Source organism: Ranitomeya imitator, chromosome 4 (assembly GCF_032444005.1).
Source record: "Ranitomeya imitator isolate aRanImi1 chromosome 4, aRanImi1.pri, whole genome shotgun sequence".
NCBI lineage: Eukaryota > Metazoa > Chordata > Amphibia > Anura > Dendrobatidae > Ranitomeya > Ranitomeya imitator.
In genome coordinates this window covers 204,352,562-204,373,651 of record NC_091285.1, presented here as the reverse complement: position 1 = coordinate 204,373,651, position 21,090 = coordinate 204,352,562, and the positions used below count along the sequence as shown (strand labels likewise).

At 46.0% G+C, this 21,090-nt stretch overlaps 1 protein-coding gene across 2 annotated transcripts in view; it reads left to right on the top strand.

Moving 5' to 3' along the window:
- Positions 1 to 19,216: 19,216 nt before the first annotated feature.
- Positions 19,217 to 21,090, top strand: part of GAS2L3 (growth arrest specific 2 like 3) — a 61,986-nt gene continuing 60,112 nt past the window's right edge. The window contains exon 1 of one of the 2 annotated variants that reach the window (XM_069764300.1): positions 19,217 to 19,348. The gene's annotated coding sequence lies outside the window, so the exon portion shown is untranslated. The remainder of the gene's footprint in view (positions 19,349 to 21,090) is intronic. The other variant, XM_069764301.1, reaches the window with a different exon arrangement.

Below are 21,090 nucleotides of genomic sequence, written 5' to 3'. Positions count from 1 at the left end.
CAATTGTCCCGTATTGTAACATCTTTTTATAACACTGCCTTAATTTCGGAGTAAAATATATAAATTACTAGTTTTCGTTCTTCCTGCTCTAAAACGTACCATAAGTCTCCTGGAGGGAATTACGCTACTGTTTTGGGTTAGCTTCGGACCCGTTTAATCGAAGCTGGTGGCAGCTTACCGTGTCCTGGCCTTTGGGTGTTGTAGCGACTGCGGCGTTGATAATTATTGTTCCTGCCTGAGCGGGAGTAGTTGATCGCATCGCTGCAGCACGCCCAATAGCCAGTACATAGCAGGCAGCCTGTCTGGCGACTAATTACCCCAGGTGCAGTACCTAATCTGACCTGAGAGAAAGGGGGGCGCCAGAGAGCTGCAAGTTTTAAGGGGAACTGTAAGTGGGATATACATAAATCCCTGCAGTTCGTGGTATATTGAAGAGCAGTGAGATACCTAGAATAAGCCCCTGCTGTAAACTAAGAGGTCAATAGCCTTGTGTGTGTTTTTTCATCACATTGTGGAGGAGGGATAACTAAGATAAGCCCCCCTGCACATGTGATAGCCGTCTGTTGGCCTAAAGTCACCCCGATCCGTGACGTAGGGGTGACTGTCACGGTGTGAATCGTGACAAGCACTGATTTATTTCTGGTAGTTCCATTGATAATGGATTAAGTGGACTCCTGTGCCCATAAAGTCTCGGTCTTGGGAGTTGCTGTGAGTCCCAGCAGTCCGATAAAGTTATCCCCTATTTTTTTTTCTGAAGAACTATTAAATGTAGAACCATATGCAGTAAGCACTTAGTCTTCCTCTAATGGTGGCTTCATGTGACTGGTACATAGAACACATTTTGGAGTGATTTACTAAGCTTCGTTTGTTAGAACTTTGCATGAATATTTGCCAAAAAAACTTTTTCCACACTTTGCTTAACCCCTTTACCCCCAAGGGTGGTTTGCACGTTAATGACCGGGCCAATTTTTACAATTCTGACCACTGTCCCTTTATGAGGTTATAACTCTGGAATGCTTCAACGGATCCCAGTGATTCTGACAATGTTTTCTCGTGACATATTGTACTTCATGATAGTGGTAAAATTTCTTTGATATTACCTGCATTTATTTGTGAAAAAAACGGAAATTTGGCGAAAATTTTGAAAATTTCGCAATTTTTCAACTTTGAATTTTTATGCAATTAAAGCACAGAGATATGTCACACAAAATACTTAAAAAGTAACATTTCCCACATGTCTACTTTACATCAGCACAATTTTGGAACCAAATTTTTTTTTTGTTAGGGAGTTATAAGGGTTAAAAGTTGACCAGCAATTTCTCATTTTTACAACACCATTTTTTTTTTTTAGGGACCACATCTCATTTGAAGCCATTTTGAGGGGTCTATATTATATAAAATACCCAAGTGTGACACCATTCTAAAAACTGCACCCCTCAAGGTGCTCAAAACCATATTCAAGAAGTTTATTAACCCTTCTGGTGCTTCACAGGAATTTTTGGAAGGTTTAAATAAAAATGAACAATTAACTTTTTTTCACAAAATTTACTTCAGCTCCAATTTGCTTTATTTTACCAAGGGTAACAGGAGAAAATGGACCCCAAAAGTTGTTTTACAATTTGTCCTGAGTACACCGATACCCCATATGTGGGGGTAAACCATTGTTTGGGTGCATGACAGAGCTCGGAAGGGAAGGAGCGCCGTTTGACTTTTCAATGCAAAATTGACAGGAATTGAGATGGGACACCATGTTGCGTTTGGAGAGCAACTGATGTGCCTAAACATTGAAACCCCCCACAAGTGACACCATTTTGAAAAGTAGACCCCCTAAGGAACTTATCTAGAGGTGTGGTGAGTACTTTGACCCACCAAGTGCTTCACAGAAGTTTATAATGCAGAACCGTAAAAACAAAAAATCATTTTTTCACAAAAATTATATTTTCGCCCCCAATTTTTTATTTTCCCAAGGGTAAGAGAAGAAATTGGACCCCAAAAGTTGTTGTACAATTTTTTCTTGAGTACGCCGATACCCTGTATGTGGGGGTAAACTACTGTTTGGACGCATGGGAGAGCTCAGAAGGGAAGGAGCGCCGTTTGACTTTTCAATGCAAAATTAACAGGAATTGAGATGGGACGCCATGTTGCGTTTGGAGAGCCACTGATGTGCCCAAACAGTAGAAACCCCCCACAAGTGACACCATTTTGGAAAGTAGACCCCCTAAGGAACTTATCTAGATGTGTGGTGAGCGCTTTGACCCACCAGGGGCTTCACAGAAGTTTATAATGCAGATCCGTAAAAAAAAAAAAAAAAATTCCCACAAAAATTATTTTTTCAGCCCCCAGTTTTGTATTTTCCCGAGGGTAAGAAGAGAAATTCGACCTCAAAAGTTGTTGTCCAATTTGTCCTGAGTACGCTGATACCTCATATGTGGGGGGGAACCACCGTTTGGGCGCATGGGAGGGCTCGGCAGGGAAGGAGCGCCATTTGGAATGCAGACTTAGATGGAATGGTCTGCAGGCGTCACATTGTTAATCCACATAGAGCTATAGAATGGGACGGCACTAGAACGATACCATATACAGCAGTCAGGACTTGAGATGGGATCCAGAGTATTAGGCGTCACGCTTACTCCGGGGTATGAGGTGCTCAGCAGCTGAAAACTAATAGTTCATTTGTACTCATAAGTAAGAAAATATGCGGCACTCACCCCAATTTCTGCAGTGGAAAGCGTGAACTTTAATGGAAAACTTCAACAGATAAACATCCGTTACAACATAAGGTAAGCAGGAGGGTGCGGTGTTGGAGCTTGGACGACGGCCGTTTCGCACAGCAAGTGCTTAAACGGGTCCATCTGGACCCGTTGAAGCACTTGCTGTGCGAAACGGCCGTCGTCCAAGCTCCAACACCGCACCCTCCTGCTTACCTTATGTTGTAACGGATGTTTATCTGTTGAAGTTTTCCATTAAAGTTCACGCTTTCCACTGCAGAAATTGGGGTGAGTGCCGCATATTTTCTTACTTATGAGGCGTCACATTGTGTTTGCAGGGCCCCTAATGAACCTAAACAGTAGAAACCCCCCACAAGTGACCCCATATTGGAAACTAGACCCCCCAAGGAACTTATCTAGATGTGTTGTGAGAAATTTGAGCCCCCAAGTGTTTCACTACAGTTTTTAACGCAGAGCCGTGAAATTAAAAAATCTTTTTTTTTCCCACAAAAATTATTTTTTAGCCCCCAGTTTTGTATTTTCCCAAGAGTAACAGGAGAAATTGGACCCCAAAAGTTGTTGTCCTATTTGTTCTGAGTACGTTGATACGCCATATGTTGGGGTAAACCCGTTTGGGCACAATGGAGAACTCGGAAGGGAAGGAGCACTGTTTTACTTTTTCAATGCAGAATTAGCTGGAATTGAGATCGGACGCCATGTCGCGTTTGGAGAGCCCCTGATGTGCCTAAACAGTGGAAACCCCCCAATTATAACTGAAACCCTAATCCAAACACACCCCTAACCTTAATCCCAACAGTAACCGTAACCACACCTCTAACCCTAATCCCAACCGTAAATGTAATCTAAACCCCAACCGTAACTTTAGCCCCAACCCTAACTATAGACCCAACCCTAACTGTAGCCTTAACCGTAGCCCTAACCCTAACCCTAACGGGAAAATGGAAATAAATACATTTTTTTCATTTTTCCCTAACTAAGGGGGTGATGAAGGGGGGTTTGATTTACTTTTATAGCGGGTTTTTTAGCGGATTTTTATGATTGGCAGCCGTCACAAACTGAAAGACGCTTTTTATTGCAAAAAATATTTTTTGCGTTACCACATTTAGAGAGCTATAATTTTTCCATATTTTGGTCCACAGAGTCATGTGAGGTCTTGTTTTTTGTGGGACGAGTTGACGTTTTTATTGGTAACATTTTCGGGCACGTGACATTTTTTGATCGCTTTTTATTCCGATTTTTGTGAGGCAGAATGACCAAAAACCAGCTATTCATGAATTTCTTTTGGGGGAGGTGTTTATACCGTTCCGCGTTTGGTAAAATGGATAAAGCAGTTTTATTCTTCGGTTCAGTACGATTACAGCGATATCTCATTTATATCATTTTTTTATATTTTGGCGCTTTTATACGATAAAAACTATTTTATAGAAAAAATAATTATTTTTGCATCGCTTTATTCTCAGGACTATAACTTTTTTATTTTTTTTGCTGATGATGCTGTATGGCGGCTCGTTTTTTGCGGGACAAGATGACGCTTTCAGCGGTACCATGTATATCTGTCTTTTTGATTGCGTGTTATTCCACTTTTTGTTCAGCGGTATGATAATAAAGCGTTGTTTTTGCCTCTTTTTTTTTCCTTACGGTGTTTACTGAAGGGGTTAACTAGTAGGCCAGTTTTATAGGTCGGGCCGTTACGGACGCGGCGATACTAAATATGTGTACTTTTATTGTTTTGTTTTTTATTTAGATAAAGAAATGTAATTATGGGAAATATTTACAAAAAAAAGTTTTGTGATGTAATTTCTTGGTTCCTCATCACCTTTTTCATACTGATGCAGTGGCATTAGGGTAATGGGATTAGGGCTTGGTGTCAGCACCTGTTATTGACACCTCGCTCTAGGCTTAAGGTACCGTCACACTGAACGATATCGCTAGCGATCCTTGACGTTGCAGCGTCCTGGCTAGCGATATCGTTCAGTTTGACACACAGCAGCGATCAGAATCCTGCTGTGATATCGTTTGTCGCTGCAGAAAGTCCAGCACTTTATTTTGTCGCTGGACTTCCTGCTGACATCGCTGAATCGGTGTGTGTGACGCCGATTCAGCGATGTCTTCACTGGTAACCAGGGTAAACATCGGGTTACTAAGCGCAGGGCCGCGCTTAGTAACCCGATGTTTACCCTGGTTACCAGCGTAAAAGTAAAAAAAAAAAACAAACACTTCCTACTTACCTTCCGCTGTCTGTCCCTTGGCGCTCTGCTTCTCTGCACTGTGTAAGCCCAGCGGCCGGAAAGCAGAGCGGTGACGTCAGGGACAGACAGCGGAAGGTAAGTATGAAGTGTTTTTTTTTTTTTTTTACTTTTACGCTGGTAACCAGGGTAAACATCGGGTTACTAAGCGCGGCCCTGCGCTTAGTAACCCGATGTTTATCCTGGTTACCGGCATCGTTGGTCGCTGGAGAGCTGTCTGTGTGACAGCTCTCCAGCGACCAAACAGCGACGCTGCAGCGATCCGGATCGTTGTCGGTATCGCTGCAGCGTCGCTCAGTGTGACGGTACCTTTAGTGATAAAAAGGTGTCAGCCCGACAACTTCATTACTAAGCCGATAAGTAAACACACATTGTCACCAGCCTATGTGGGAGCATTAACAGAATGAATGTACATAGGCTGTAACCAGACAGCAACTGTTAATTTTAAAGAAAAAAAATTGCATGGGCTCTCGCGTAATTTTCATATCCAGCAGAGGGAAAGCTGACGGCTGATGTTATTAATAGCCTGGGAACCTTTATGGCTATTGGCTCCTTCCCAGAATAATATCAGCTCACAGCTGTTTGCTTAGCCTTTAGGCTATGTGCACACGTTGCGGATTAGCCTTAGGAATTTCTGGTGCGGATTCTGCCTCTCCTGGCAGAAAATGCACCTGCGGATTTGTCACTTTTTTGTGCGTTTTTGCTGCGGTTTTCTTGTGGATTTGCTGCGTTTTTTTACCCCTGCAGTTTTCTATAATGGAATGGGTACAAAAACGCTGCAGATTCCTAAAAAAGTGACATGCTACTTCTTTTAAACCGCAGCGGATTTTCTGCAAAGTGCACAGCATTTTTTTTTCTCATTGATTTACATTGTACAGTAAATCAATTGCAGATCTGCAGCGTTTCTGCACCTCAAAAAACGCTGCGGATCCGCAGAGAATCCGCAACATTTGCACATACCCTTTCTGGCTAGTTTACATGGGGACACCAGAAAAAATTGACGCCATTCTAAAAAACTGCACCCCTCAAGGTGCTCAAAAACACATTCCTAAAGTTTATTAACCCTTCAGGTGCTTCACAGGAATTTATGGATTGTTTAAAAAAATGAACATTTAACTTTTTTCACAAAAAAATTATTTTCAGATCCAATTTGCTTTATTTCACCAAGGGTAAAAGGAGAAGTTGGACCCCAAATGTTGTTGTGCAATTTATCCTGAGTATGCTGATACCCCATATGTGGGGGTAAACCACTGTTTGGGCGCATGGCAGAGCTCAGAAGGAAAGGAGCACCGTTTGACTTTTTCAACGCAGAATTGGCTGGAATTGAGATCAGACGCCATGTCGCATTTGGAGAGCCTCTGATGTGCCTAAACAGTGGAAATCCCCCACAAGTGACCCCATTTTGGAAACTAGACCACCCAAGGAACCTATCTAGATGTGTGGTGAGCACTTTGAACCCCCAATTGTTTCACTAAAGTTTATAATGCAGAGCTGAGAAAATAAATCATTTTTTTTCCACAAAAATGATTTTTTTTTAGCCCTCAGTTTTGTATTTTCCCAAGGGTAACAAGAGAAATTGGACCCGAAAATGTATTGTCCAATTTGTCCTGAGTACGCCGATACCCCAAATGTGGGAGGAAACTACTGTTTGGGCACACGTCGGGGATCTGAAGGGAAGTAGTGGCGTTTTGGAATGCAGACTTTGATGGAATGGTCTGTGGGCATCATGTTGTGTTTGCAGAGCCCCTGATGTGCCTAAACAGTAGAAACCCCTCACAAGGGACCCCCATTTTGGAAACTAGACCCCCCAAGGAACTTATCTAGATGTGTTGTGAGATGTTTGAACCCACAACTATTTCAATAAAGTTTATAAGGCAGAGCCGTGAAAACAAAAATCATTTTTTTCCGACAAAAATGATTTTTTTTTGCACCCAAATTATTATTTTCACAAGGATAACAGGACCTCAAATTTGACCTAAAAAGTTGTTGTCCAATTTATCCTGAGTACGCTGGGATACGTTTGGGTGCAAGGGAGAGCTCGGAAGGGAAGGAGCACCATTTTACTTTTTCAACGCAGAATTTGCTGAAATTGAGATCGGATGTCATCTCTCGTTTGGAGAGCCCCTGATGTGCCTAAACAGTGGAAACCCCCCAATTCTATCTCCAACCCTAACCCCAACACACCCCCTAATCCCAACCATAACCTTAACCACACCCCTAACCCTAATCCCAACTGTAAACGTAATCCAAACCCTAGCCCCAAACCTAACCCTAATAGGAAAATGGGAAAGCATTTTTTTATTTTTCCCTAACTAAGGAGGTGATAAAGGGGGGTTTGATTTACTATTTATAGTGGGTTTTTATATCAGATTTTTATGTTTGGCAGCTGTCACACACTAAAAGACGCTTTTTATTGCAAAAAATAGTTTTGCATCACATTTTGAGAGCTATGATTTTTCCATATTTTGGTCCACAGAGTCATGTGAGGGCTTGTTTTTTTCCTGGACGAGTTGACATTTGTATTGGTACCATTTTTGGGCAAATGACATTTTTCTGATCGCTTTTTATTCCGATTTTTGTAAAGTAGAATGAACAAAAACCAGCAATTCATGAATTTATTTTGGGGAGAAGGGGCGTGTGGTAAAATCGATAAATTAGTTTTATTCTTCGGGTCAGTACGATTACAGCGATACCTCATTGATATCTTTTTTTTTTATGTTTTGGCGCTTTTATTCAATAAAAACTATTTTATATAAAAAATTATTTTTGCATCGCTTTATTCCGAGAGCTATAACGTTTTAATTTTTCCACCCCTGGACTACTCAACACAGCGCGACGGACCGGACGTCTATGAGCGCCATATGCAGCGGCGGATACACGCCCTCCTTCTCCCTTCAGGATCCGTGAGACGTTCCAGGTGCGCTTTCCATCCCGGGTTGCCTAGGCTCATATACCCCATTGTCCTATGCTTCCAGTTTTGTTAAAGATATTTCTGATGAAGGTCTTGTGATTCGACCGAAAACGTTTAAATAATCTTTGAACTGGATGCACAAATAAATGGGATGTTCACTTTTTCATCTGAAAGAAACCATTTGAGTGCCAAGTGATTTATTACTATTGGATTGATGGGCTGGAAACCTGACTTGGGCACCACACAGGATCCTTGAGTGCCGTGTGTTTTGTCTTTGTCATGACATGGCTGTCAGCCCCTCTACCGGCTCAGGAACGCTGCGATCATGTTTGATCACAGCATTCCGGAGGTTGAAGTGCCGGGAGTGGTCCGTGACCGCTCCTGGCACTTAGGGCCGGGTGTCAGCTGTGACATTGATCGCATTGGACATACTATTCCATCCATGGGCATTAAGTCCCAGGTCACATGGACGGAATAGTATGTCCAATGCCAGAAAGGGGTTAACTGTGAGCACAGGCACCGGTTGATGAGACTACATCTCCCATCAGCGGCACCTTCTGGCACTGTTCTCAGTGACAGCAGACGTAACCCGATGGGAGCAGTAGTCTCATCAGCCCACGCCTGCTGACCTGGGGTAATTTTTTTACTGCAGGTCACAGTCATTGCTGCGGGGATCACGCTGACATCTGACAGCATGACCCTGCAGCACTCTGACCAGCAGTACCGGCGGCAGCGTTACCGTGGGTCACAGCTACGGGCTCATGCTGACAGTGTGATCTCGCAGCAATACCGCCGATAAGAACTATCACAACGGTGTTTCACACATGACAGCATGGGAAGCTGGTAAAAGGCAAACAAAAATACAGCAAATCTGCAAACATTTTTATATCTGCGTTTTGCTGCAGATTTGACTGACTCAACTGAAGTCAATGGGTGAAAAACGCTGCAGAAACGCACAAAATTGACATGCTGCAGAAAAAAAAACACACTGCAAATACTTAAGGGAATTTACTGATCATGTGCACAGAACTTCAGGATTGTCATTGAGTTAGCTTACATATGGATTCCGTAGCGATTTTGGCCCATTTCCACGCGGAAAACACCACGAAAAGAGGAACTGGAGTGAAGATTAAATTTTGCTACATTTTAAAAATGTCAAAATCGATGGATCAGGCAAAAACATCTGGAACTGCTGGCCTCCACCCAAGCTGAAAAAAAAAACCAAGACAAACAAACAAGCACATATACAATAAACTAAAAAAAAAAAATAGAATAATGAATATGGTGCAAACAAAAAAGGGCAAAACACAAAACTAGGCAGATAGAGAGAGGTGCAAAGCAATGAGCCATGGGCCAAATAGCAATACATTGTGATGAATATCCATTTGGGTGTCTGGTTTTTGAAGGAATTTTCCTAAAGGACAAACTTGAAAATACAGGAAAACACAATCAGCTCCCAAAAATGGAGCTCCTGCATGCCCATAGACACGGAATGGTGCTTATCACCCATCAGTGGCTGGGTGGCAATACCTTGCTGATTGAGGGAGTCTGGACCAGTTGGCAAAATGTGAAATTGTTAACCACCAACAATGGAGCGGCAGTGGAAATGCTCAGGCACTGCGCCACTCCTTCCCTACGGCGATGCCAGACGCTGACTGCGCTGCTGACCCATGAGTGCGGTCCAGTATGAGCGTGGTGCAGCAATTATATATAGGTGATAACTTGTGTTCAGAGATGCCCGTACGCATGCGCACCTCAGCTCCATCCCAGCTAGTGATGTGTCGTTCGTGAACGATCCGATAGAGAGCCGACTCCTTGCTGATGGGCAGTCCGGCTCTTTTCGGTGATCCAGTTCATTCAGCTCCGCTCACCATAAAGAGTCGGCTCTTTCTGCTCACGAACCGGCTCTTTTTTTTAAATAGAAATACGGTTTACACTGTCATCGTTCCAGGTCGCTGCCTGTACAGTGAGAGCCTCATTATACACCTGTATAAGTATCTAGTGAAGCAGTAAAGACTTTTTTTTAGCATTGCTGTTTCCTCAGATTGTTAGCTCTTGTGAATAGGGCCCTTGCTACTCGGTTGTAGTCTTAACATGTTACTTTCTAGTATGTGGCGTTTTTTGTACATTGCTGATGTCATTCTCTCAGACAATTTATCTGCATCCGTATTTTTTCTGCAAACGGATGCAAACACACGGAACTGCATCCTGATCAGAATTTGGTTGGAAATGTGAAATTCTGACTTCTGGGGCAGAGGGCAGAGAGGAGAGACTGGTGAAAGTGAAAGGAAAAAAATGGGGCTCTGAGCCTGCGCTGTATAGCATCCACATGCAGATTGGACACAGGCATCCTGATTCGGGGGCGTCTACATTGACAATCATAAGTCTTTTGGATGCGCTGCCACGTACCAGGATGTCTGCAGATTTTTTTAACACCCAAAATTCGCAACAAGCTGTATTTTAAGAGCACATGAAAAATCCTAATGCAAACTGATCCTGATGCAAACGCAGGTCCATGCGTCCCTATGTTAAGTATAGGGACGCGCGTCCCTATGTTAAGTATAGGGATGCAATCTGGATCGGGATGCATCAGGATTGCTGCACATCTTACTGTACCAAAGCGCTAGTGTGAAAGCAGCCCTACCCGTGCAGCCCCTAACTAGGAGCCCCCATGTTAAATACATGCTCCCAATACATTTTATTAAAGGGAACCTGTCACCCCCAAAATGGAAATTGAGCTAAGCTCACCAGCATTCTGTAATACTGTAGATAAGCCCCCAATGTAACCTGAAAGATGAGAAAAAGAGATTAGATTACACTCACCTGGGCGGGCGGTCCGATGGGCGTCGCGGTCCGGGGCCTCCCATCTTCTTACGATCACGTCCTCTTCTTGTCTTCACGCTGCGGCTCCGGCATACTTTGCCCTGTTGAGGACAGAGCAAAGTACTGCAGTGCGCAGGCAAAGGTCAGAGAGGCCCAGCACCTGCGCACTGCAGTTCTTTCCTCTGCCCTCAACAGGGCAAAGTACACCTGCATCGGAGCCGCAGCATGAAGACAAGAAGAGGACATCATCCTATGAAGATAGGAGGCCCCGGACGGGACCACGACGCCCAGGTGAGTATAATCTAACCTTTTTCTCATCTTTCAGGATACATCGGGGGCTTATCTACAGCATTACAGAATGCTGTAGATAAGCCCCTGATGCCGGTGGGCTTAGCTCAACTTCCATTTTGGGGGTGATGGGTTCCCTTTAACATTAGCACGCTATAACATAGGGCACAGCATGCAGAGTCTACATTACATCTGCATAAACTAAATAGCAAAGCCACTAGAGAGACTCAAGGTCTACAAAAATTCAATTTTCCACAGCAGAAAAAAAAGGCAGCAACACTTACCTGCCCAGATCTTGGAACAAATGCACTACAGGGTGCAGCCAGCCCATAAAGCTAGATGTTAGCAACACAGGTGCAAAATACCAGATCAACAGCCACTCTCCACATACCCACTCCTGGAGGGGGTGACTGCTCAGTATGCAATTGCACAATAAAGGCCCACATAGGGCGTTGTTCACACAATGGTACTGCATAGTGTCTGGTTCACAGCCTATTAGTCACGCCCCTACTTTTCGATTAGGCGGGCTGGCCAGTACACTCTCAATGCCTCCCAGTGCGAACACCCCTCTTGCGTATTTTGGCCAAAATATCAACCAATACCTCACTATTTTTGTATATTACATAGTAACATAGTAACATAGTTAGTAAGGCCGAAAAAAGACATTTGTCCATCCAGTTCAGCCTATATTCCATCATAATAAATACCCAGATCTACGTCCTTCTACAGAACCTAATAATTGTATGATACAATATTGTTCTGCTCCAGGAAGACATCCAGGCCTCTCTTGAACCCCTCTACTGAGTTCGCCATCACCACCTCCTCAGGCAAGCAATTCCAGATTCTCACTGCCCTAACAGTAAAGAATCCTCTTCTATGTTGGTGGAAAAACCTTCTCTCCTCCAGACGCAAAGAATGCCCCCTTGTGCCCGTCACCTTCCTTGGTATAAACAGATCCTCAGCGAGATATTTGTATTGTCCCCTTATATACTTATACATGGTTATTAGATCGCCCCTCAGTCGTCTTTTTTCTAGACTAAATAATCCTAATTTCGCTAATCTATCTGGGTATTGTAGTTCTCCCATCCCCTTTATTAATTTTGTTGCCCTCCTTTGTACTCTCTCTAGTTCCATTATATCCTTCCTGAGCACCGGTGCCCAAAACTGGACACAGTACTCCATGTGCGGTCTAACTAGGGATTTGTACAGAGGCAGTATAATGCTCTCATCATGTGTATCCAGACCTCTTTTAATGCACCCCATGATCCTGTTTGCCTTGGCAGCTGCTGCCTGGCACTGGCTGCTCCAGGTAAGTTTATCATTAACTAGGATCCCCAAGTCCTTCTCCCTGTCAGATTTACCCAGTGGTTTCCCGTTCAGTGTGTAATGGTGATATTGATTCCCTCTTCCCATGTGTATAACCTTACATTTATCATTGTTAAACCTCATCTGCCACCTTTCAGCCCAAGTTTCCAACTTATCCAGATCCATCTGTAGCAGAATACTATCTTCTCTTGTATTAACTGCTTTACATAGTTTTGTATCATCTGCAAATATCGATATTTTACTGTGTAAACCTTCTACCAGATCATTAATGAATATGTTGAAGAGAACAGGTCCCAATACTGACCCCTGCGGTACCCCACTGGTCACAGCGACCCAGTTAGAGACTATACCATTTATAACCACTATATATATTTTTGCACTATTTTTCGGGGTGCAGCCAAGCCCAAACACGTTTGGTCTCGCATGAGGGGTGTTCGCACTGGGAGGCATTGAGAGTGTACTGGCCAGCCCGCCTAATCGAAAAGTAGGGGCGTGACTAATAGGCTGTGAACCAGACACTATGCAGTACCATTGTGTGAACAACGCCCTATGTGTGCCTTTATTGTGCAATTGCATACTGGGCAGTCACCCCCTCCAGGAGTTGTTATGTGGAGAGTGGCTGTTGATCTGGTATTTTGCACCTGTGTTGCTAACATCTAGCTTTATGGGCTGGCTGCACCCTGTAGTGCATTTGTTCCAAGATCTGGGCAGGTAAGTGTTGCTGCCTTTTTTTTTTTTTTCTGCTGTGGAAAATTACATCTGCATACTAGACCCATACAGTTTCATCACTTTCCCATACAGCACTTCCCTTGCTTCCGAGCATGTTCAGTCCCGCATAACAGATCCCTGCACACGGAATGATACGGATCCGTGCTCCATGTTAATTCCAGACGTGTAGCCACGGGTCCGTGTGTGTCCCTGAGCCTGCGTGTTTTTCAGATGACACAAAACGTTGCGTTTTTGTGCGTCTGGTAAAATATGCAGACACACGGATCCGTGGGAAAACGGTTAAAACTGGATGCACACGCAAGTCCCATCCGTCACCACTGAAAGTCAATGGAGACAAAAACGGATCCGTGTGCAGCCATCGTCACACAGATTGCGAAATATGCAAGTGTGAAACCACTGAATTCTATATGATTGGAGCTGTGCTAGATCTCGCCACAGGTTTTGCCTAAAATCACTTTATATTACCTACCCTACCCTCAACAGCAACAACTGATCCATCCTCCTCCCTGTATGTTCCTGTCCTGATTAACCCCTTCCCGACCCATGACGCCACGTAGGCGTCATGAAAGTCGGTGCCAATCCGACCCATGACGCCTATGTGGCGTCATGGAAAGATCGCGTCCCTGCAGATCGGGTGAAAGGGTTAACTCCCATTTCACCCGATCTGCAGGGACAGGGGGAGTGGTAGTTTAGCCCAGGGGGGGGGGGGGGGGTGGCTTCACCCCCTCGTGGCTACGATCGCTCTGATTGGCTGTTGAAAGTGAAACTGCCAATCAGAGCGATTTGTAATATTTCACCTATTATAACGGGTGAAATATTACAATCCAGCCATGGCCGATGCTGCAATATCATCGGCCATGGCTGGAAATACTAATGTGCCCCCACCCCACCGATCGCCCCCCCCCAGCCCCCCGATCTGGCCGGTACACTGCTCCGGCTCCCCTCCGTCCAGTGCTCCGCTCCCCCCCGTGCTCTTGTCCGCTCCCCCCGTGCTCCAATCACCCCCCCCGTGCTTCAATCACCCCCCCTGCACTCCGATCCACCCCCCTGTGCTCCGTTACACGCCCCCCGTGCTCCGTTACACGCCTGCCGCACTCCGATTCCCCCCCCGTGCTCCGATCTAACCCGTGGTCCCCCACCCTATCATACTTACCGATCCTGCCGGGGTCCCGTCCGTCTTCTCCCTGGGCGCCGCCATCTTCCAAAATGGCGGGCGCATGCGCAGTGCGCCCGCCGAATCTGCCGGCCGGCAGATTCGTTCCAAAGTGCATTTTGATCACTGAGATAGATTATATCTCAGTGATCAAAATAAAAAAAATAATAAATGACCCCCCCCCCCCCCCCCTTTGTCACCCCCATAGGTAGGGACAATAAAAAAATAAAGAAATTTTTTTTTTCCACTAATGTTAGAATAGGGTTAGGGTTAGGGGTAGGGTTAGGGTTAGGGTTTCGGTATGTGTACACGTATGCTGATCCTCTGCGGATTTTTCCGCTGCGGATTTGATAAATCCGCAGTGCTAAACCGCTGCGGATTTATGGCGGATTTACCGCGTTTTTTTCTGCGCATTTCACTGCGGTTTTACAATTGCGATTTTCTATTGGAGCAGTTGTAAAACTGCTGCGGAATCCGCACAAAGAAGTGACATGCTGCGGAATGTAAACCGCTGCGTTTCCGTGCAGTTTTTCCGCAGCATGTGTACAGCAATTTTTGTTTCCCGTAGGTTTACATTGAACTGTAAACTCATGGGAAACTGCTGCGGATCCGCAGCGTGTGCACATACCTTTAGAATTAGGCTATGTGCACACGGTGCGGATTTGGCTGCGGATTGGCCGCTGCGGATTCGCAGCAGTGTTCCATCAGGTTTACAGTACCATGTAAACATATGAAAAACCAAATCCGCTGTGCCCATGGTGCGGAAAATACCGCGCGGAAACGCTGCGTTGTATTTTCCGCAGCATGTCAATTCTTTGTGCGGATTCCGCAGCGTTTTACACCTGTTCCTCAATAGGAATCCGCAGGTGAAATCCGCACAAAAAACACTGGAAATCCGCGGAAAATCCGCAGGTAAAACACAGTGCCTTTTACTCGCGGATTTTTCAAAAATGGTGCGGAAATATGTCACACGAATCCGCAACGTGGGCACATAGCCTTAGGGCTAGGGTTGGAATTAGGGTTGTGGTTAGGGTTGTGATTAGGGTTAGGGGTGTGTTGTGATTAGGGTTATGGCTACAGTTGGGATTAGGGTTAGGGGTGTGGGGGGGTTAGTGTTGGAGGTAGAATTGAGGGGTTACCACTGTTTAGGCACATCAGGGGTCTCCAAATGCAACATGGCACCACCATTGATTCCAGCCAATCTCGTATTCAAAAAGTCAAATGGTGCTCCCTCACTTCCGAGCCCCGACGTGTGCCCAAACAGTGGTTTACCCCCACATATGGGGTACCAGCATACTCAGGACAAACTGCGCAACAATTACTGGGGTCCAATTTCTCCTGTTATCCTTGTGAATCTAAAAAAATGCTTGCTAAAACATCATTTTTGAGGATAGAAAAATGATTTTTTATTTTCACGGCTCTGCGTTGTAAACGTCTGTGAAGCACTTGGGGGTTCAAAGTGCTCACCACATATCTAAATAAGTTCCTTGGGGGGTCTAGTTTCTAAAATGGGGTTACTTGTGGGGGGTTTCTACTGTTTAGGCACACCAGGGGCTCTGCACACGCAATGTGACGCCCGCAGACCATTCCATCAAAGTCTGCATTTCAAAAGTCACTACTTCCCTTCTGAGCCCCGACGTGTGCCCAAACAGTGGTTTACCCCCACACATGGGGTATCAGCGTACTCAGGAGAAACTGGACAACAACTTTTGGGGTCCAATTTCTCCTGTAACCCTTGGGAAAATAAAAAATTCTGGGCTAAATAATTATTTTTGAGGAAAGAAAACGTATTTATTATTTTCACGGCTCTGCGTTATAAACTTATGTGAAGCACTTGGGGGTTCAAAGTGCTCACCACTCATCTAGATAAGTTCCTTTCGGGGTCTAGTTTCCAAAATGGTGTTACTTGTGGGGGGTTTCTACTGTTTAGGCACATCAGGGGCTCTGCAAACGCAACGTGACGCCCGCAGAGCATTCCATCAAAGTCTGCATTTCAAAACGTCACTACTTCAATTCCGAGCCCCGGCATGTGCCCAAACAGTAGTTTACCCCCACATATGGGGTATCACCGTACTCAGGAGAAACTGGACAACAAATATTGGGGTCAAATTTCTCCTGTTACCCTTGGGAAAATTAAAAAATTCTGGGCTAAATTATTTTTGAGGAAAGAAAACGTATTTATTATTTTCACGGCTCTGCGTTATAAACTTCTGTGAAGCACTTGGGGGTTCAAAGTCCTCACCACACATCTAGATTAGTTCCTTTGGGGGTCTAGTTTCCAAAATGGGGTCATTTCTGGGGGATCTCCAATGTTTAGGCACACAGGGGCTCTCCAAACGTGACATGGTGTCCGCTAATGATTGGAGCTAATTTTCCATTTAAAAAGCCAAATGGCGTGCCATCCCTTCCGAGCCCTGCCGTGCGCCCAAACAGTGGTTTACCCCCACATATGGGGTATCAGCGTACTCAGGACAAACTGGACAACAATATTTGGGGTCCAATTTCTCCTATTATCCTTGGCAAAATAGGAAATTCCAGGCTAAAAAATCATTTTTGAGGAAAGAAAAATTATTTTTTATTTTCATGGCTCTGCGTTATAAACTTCTGTGAAGCACCTGGGGGTTTAAAGTGCTCATTATGCATCTAGATAAGTTCCTTGGGGGGTCTAGTTTCCAAAATGGGGTCACTTGTGGGGGAGCTCCAATGTTTAGGCACACAGGGGGCTCTCCAAACGCGACATGGTGTCCGCTAACAATTGGAGCTAATTTTCCATTCAAAAAGTCAAATGGCGCGCCTTCCCTTCCGAGCCCTGCCGAGTGCCCAAACAGTGGTTTACCCCCACATATGAGGTATCGGCGTACTCGGGAGAAATTGCCCAACAAATTTTATGATCCATTTTATCCTACTGCCCATGTGAAAATGAAAAAATTGAGGCGAAAAGAATTTTTTTGTGAAAAAAAAGTACTTTTTCATTTTTACAGATCAATTTGTGAAGCACCTGAGGGTTTAAAGTGCTCACTAGGCATCTAAATAAGTTCCTTGGGGGGTCTAGTTTCCAAAATGGGGTCACTTGTGGGGGAGCGCCAATGTTTAGGCACACAGGAGCTATCCAAACGCGACATGGTGTCCGCTAACGATGGAAATAATTTTTCATTCAAAAAGTCAAATGGCGCTCCTTCCCTTCCGAGCCTTACCATGTGCCCAAACAGTGGTTTACCCCCACATGTGAGGTATTGGTGTACTCAGGAGAAATTGCCCAACACATTTTAGGATCCATTTTATCCTGTTGCCCATGTGAAAATGAACAAATTGAGGCTAAAAGAATTTTTTTGTGAAAAAAAAAGTACTTTTTCATTTTTACGGATCAATTTGTGAAGCACCTGGGGGTTCAAAGTGCTCACTATGCATCTAGATAAGTTCCTTGGGGCGTCTTGTTTCCAAAATGGGGTCACTTGTGGGGGAGCTCCAATTTTTAGGCACACGGGGGCTCTCCAAACGTGACATGGTGTCCGCTAAAGAGTGGAGCCAATTTTTTATTCAAAAAGTCAAATGGCGCTCCTTCCCTTCCAAGCCCTGCCGTGCGCCCAAACAGTGGTTTACCCCCACATATGAGGTATCAGCGTACTCAGGACAAATTGGACAACAACTATCGTGGTTCAGTTTCTCCTTTTACCATTGGGAAAATAAAAAAAATTGTTGCTAAAAGATAATTTTTGTGACTAAAAAGTTAAATGTTCATTTTTTCCTTCCATGTTGCTTCTGCTGCTGTGAAGCACCTGAAGGGTTAATAAACTTCTTGAATGTGGTTTTGAGTACCTTGAGGGGTGCAGTTTTTAGAATGGTGTCACTTTTGGGTATTTTCAGCCATATAGACCCCTCAAACTGACTTCAAATGTGAGGTGGTCCCTAAAAAAAATGGTTTTGTAAATTTCGTTGTAAAAATGACAAATCGCTGGTCAAATTTTAACCCTTATAACTTCCTAGCAAAAAAAAATTTTGTTTCCAAAATTGTGCTGATGTAAACATGTGGGAAATGTTATTTATTAACTATTTTGTGTCACATATCTCTCTGGTTTAACAGAATAAAAATTAAAAATGTGAAAATTGCGAAATTTTCGCCAAATTTCCGTTTTTATCACAAATAAACGCAGAATTTATTGACCTAAATTTACCACTAACATGAAGCCCAATATGTCACGAAAAAACAATCTCAGAACCGCTAGGATCCGTTGAAGCGTTCCTGAGTTATTACCTCATAAAGGGACACTGGTCAGAATTGCAAAAAACGGCAAGGTCTTTAAGGTCAAAATAGGCTGGGTCATGAAGGGGTTAACACCAAACAATGTTTTGAGTCCCTCTTCCTATACACACTATATATGTATATGCCATGGATGAGGCCAGTATAGCTTTATTTGGGACTAAGGTAACTCAGATCCTGACTCCAGCACTGAAGGATGGTGTAACACTAATGCTTGCAGACTGGGGGCCCTTAAAATAGGAAGCCCTCTTTTCCCATCCACCCTGTCCTGTGCTTGTCTGCACCATTTCTCCAGTACTCACCTGCATTTACTAACAGTCCACAGCTACCTCTCTCCTCACCGCTCCTCCCACAGGAGTCAGTCAAGCACCAGCCAAGGATGGAAAAACAACTCGGCTGACTCACTGCAGAGCCGGCTCTCCCGGAGCCTTGTCCTTGGGATTACTCCCCTATGCAGAGAACATAGCCCCCAACCCATTCCCTTCTTGCACTTAAGAGCCTCTGCAACACGTTCCCTCCCGCCCGCCATCACCCCCCAGCAGGCGGCCGGTGCCGGGGCTCGTCTCTGGAGCCTCCAGCTGCGTGCACCGTGCAGTGGCTGAACTTCCCTCCTTCTCCCCGGGTCTCTGCTCTGGGCGGGGCTTCATGGAGTTAGCAACACCTAATCCCTCATTGGATAGTTCGAAGCAGTGTAGTAATAAGCCGCCAATGACGATGAAGAGTGGGGAAAGGGGCGGGGCAGGCGGTTTGTCTGAACTCTGAGTGTGACAGTGTCGGTCGGGTGTGTGAGCTGCTAGTACAGAGGGAGCGTCCCGGGCACGGTGTGCGGTGCTGCGCTGTAGGAGTATACTGCAGGAGCCCGGCTGTCCGTAGCATCCCCGGCCGGTGAGTATCCGCACCAGTCTGCCTCAGTGCATGTCCCTCGTATCTCCGAGCCCAGTCAGCCCTACAGGAGGACCGTGATTTAGGCCGTCGTGCAGCGGCAGGGGGCGCTGTGCTGCTTATGGCTGCAGCTGTCAGGGCTGGCTGTATTGCCTCTGTCACCCGGAGCTGCTCCTCCGGAAACCGCAGCAGCTGTCACTCACATTAGTGATGGGGGAGAGCAGTGTGGTGTGAGGGCCATACACCATCCCCATGGGGGAGAGCAGTGTTATATGGCGGCCATACACCATCCCCATGGGGGAGAGCAGTGTTATATGGCGGCCGTACACCATCCCCATGGGGGAGAGCAGTGTTATATGGCGGCCATACACCATCCCCATGGGGGGAGAGCAGTGTTATATGGCGGCCATACACCATCCCCATGGGGGAGAGCAGTGTTATATGGCGGCCATACACCATCCCCATGGGGGAGAGCAGTGTTATATGGCGGCCGTACACCATCCCCATGGGGGGAGAGCAGTGTTATATGGTGGCCGTACACCATCCCCATGGGGGGAGAGCAGTGTTATATGGCGGCCGTACACCATCCCCATGGGGGAGAGCAGTGTTATATGGCGGCCGTACACCATCCCCATGGGGGAGAGCAGTGTTATATGGCGGCCATACACCATCCCCATGGGGGAGAGCAGTGTTATATGGTGGCCGTACACCATCCCCATGGGGGGAGAGCAGTGTTATATGGCGGCCATACACCATCCCCATGGGGGGAGAGCAGTGTGGTGTGAGGGCCGTACACCATCCCCATGGGGGAGAGCAGTGTTATATGGCGGCCATACACCATCCCCATGGGGGAGAGCAGTGTTATATGGCGGCCATACACCATCCCCATGGGGGAGAGCAGTGTTATATGGCGGCCATACACCATCCCCATGGGGGAGAGCAGTGTTATATGGCGGCCATACACCATCCCCATGGGGGGAGAGCAGTGTTATATGGCGGCCGTACACCATCCCCATGGGGGAGAGCAGTGTTATATGGCGGCCATACACCATCCCCATGGGGGAGAGCAGTGTTATATGGCGGCCATACACCATCCCCATGGGGGGAGAGCAGTGTGGTGTGAGGGCCGTACACCATCCCCATGGGGGAGAGCAGTGTTATATGGCGGCCATACACCATCCCCATGGGGGAGAGCAGTGTTATATGGCGGCCGTACACCATCCCCATGGGGGGAGAGCAGTGTTATATGGCGGCCGTACACCATCCCCATGGGGGAGAGCAGTGTTATATGGCGGCCATACACCATCCCCATGGGGGGAGAGCAGTGTGGTGTGAGGGCCGTACACCATCCCCATGGGGGAGAGCAGTGTTATATGGCGGCCATACACCATCCCCATGGGGGAGAGCAGTGTTGTATGGCGGCCATACACCATCCCCATGGGGGGAGAGCAGTGTTATATGGCGGCCGTACACCATCCCCATGGGGGAGAGCAGTGTTATATGGCGGCCATACACCATCCCCATGGGGGAGAGCAGTGTTATATGGCGGCCATACACCATCCCCATGGGGGGAGAGCAGTGTTATATGGCGGCCGTACACCATCCCCATGGGGGGAGAGCAGTGTTATATGGCGGCCATACACCATCCCCATGGGGGGAGAGCAGTGTTATATGGCGGCCATACACCATCCCCATGGGGGGAGAGCAGTGTTATATGGCGGCCATACACCATCCCCATGGGGGGA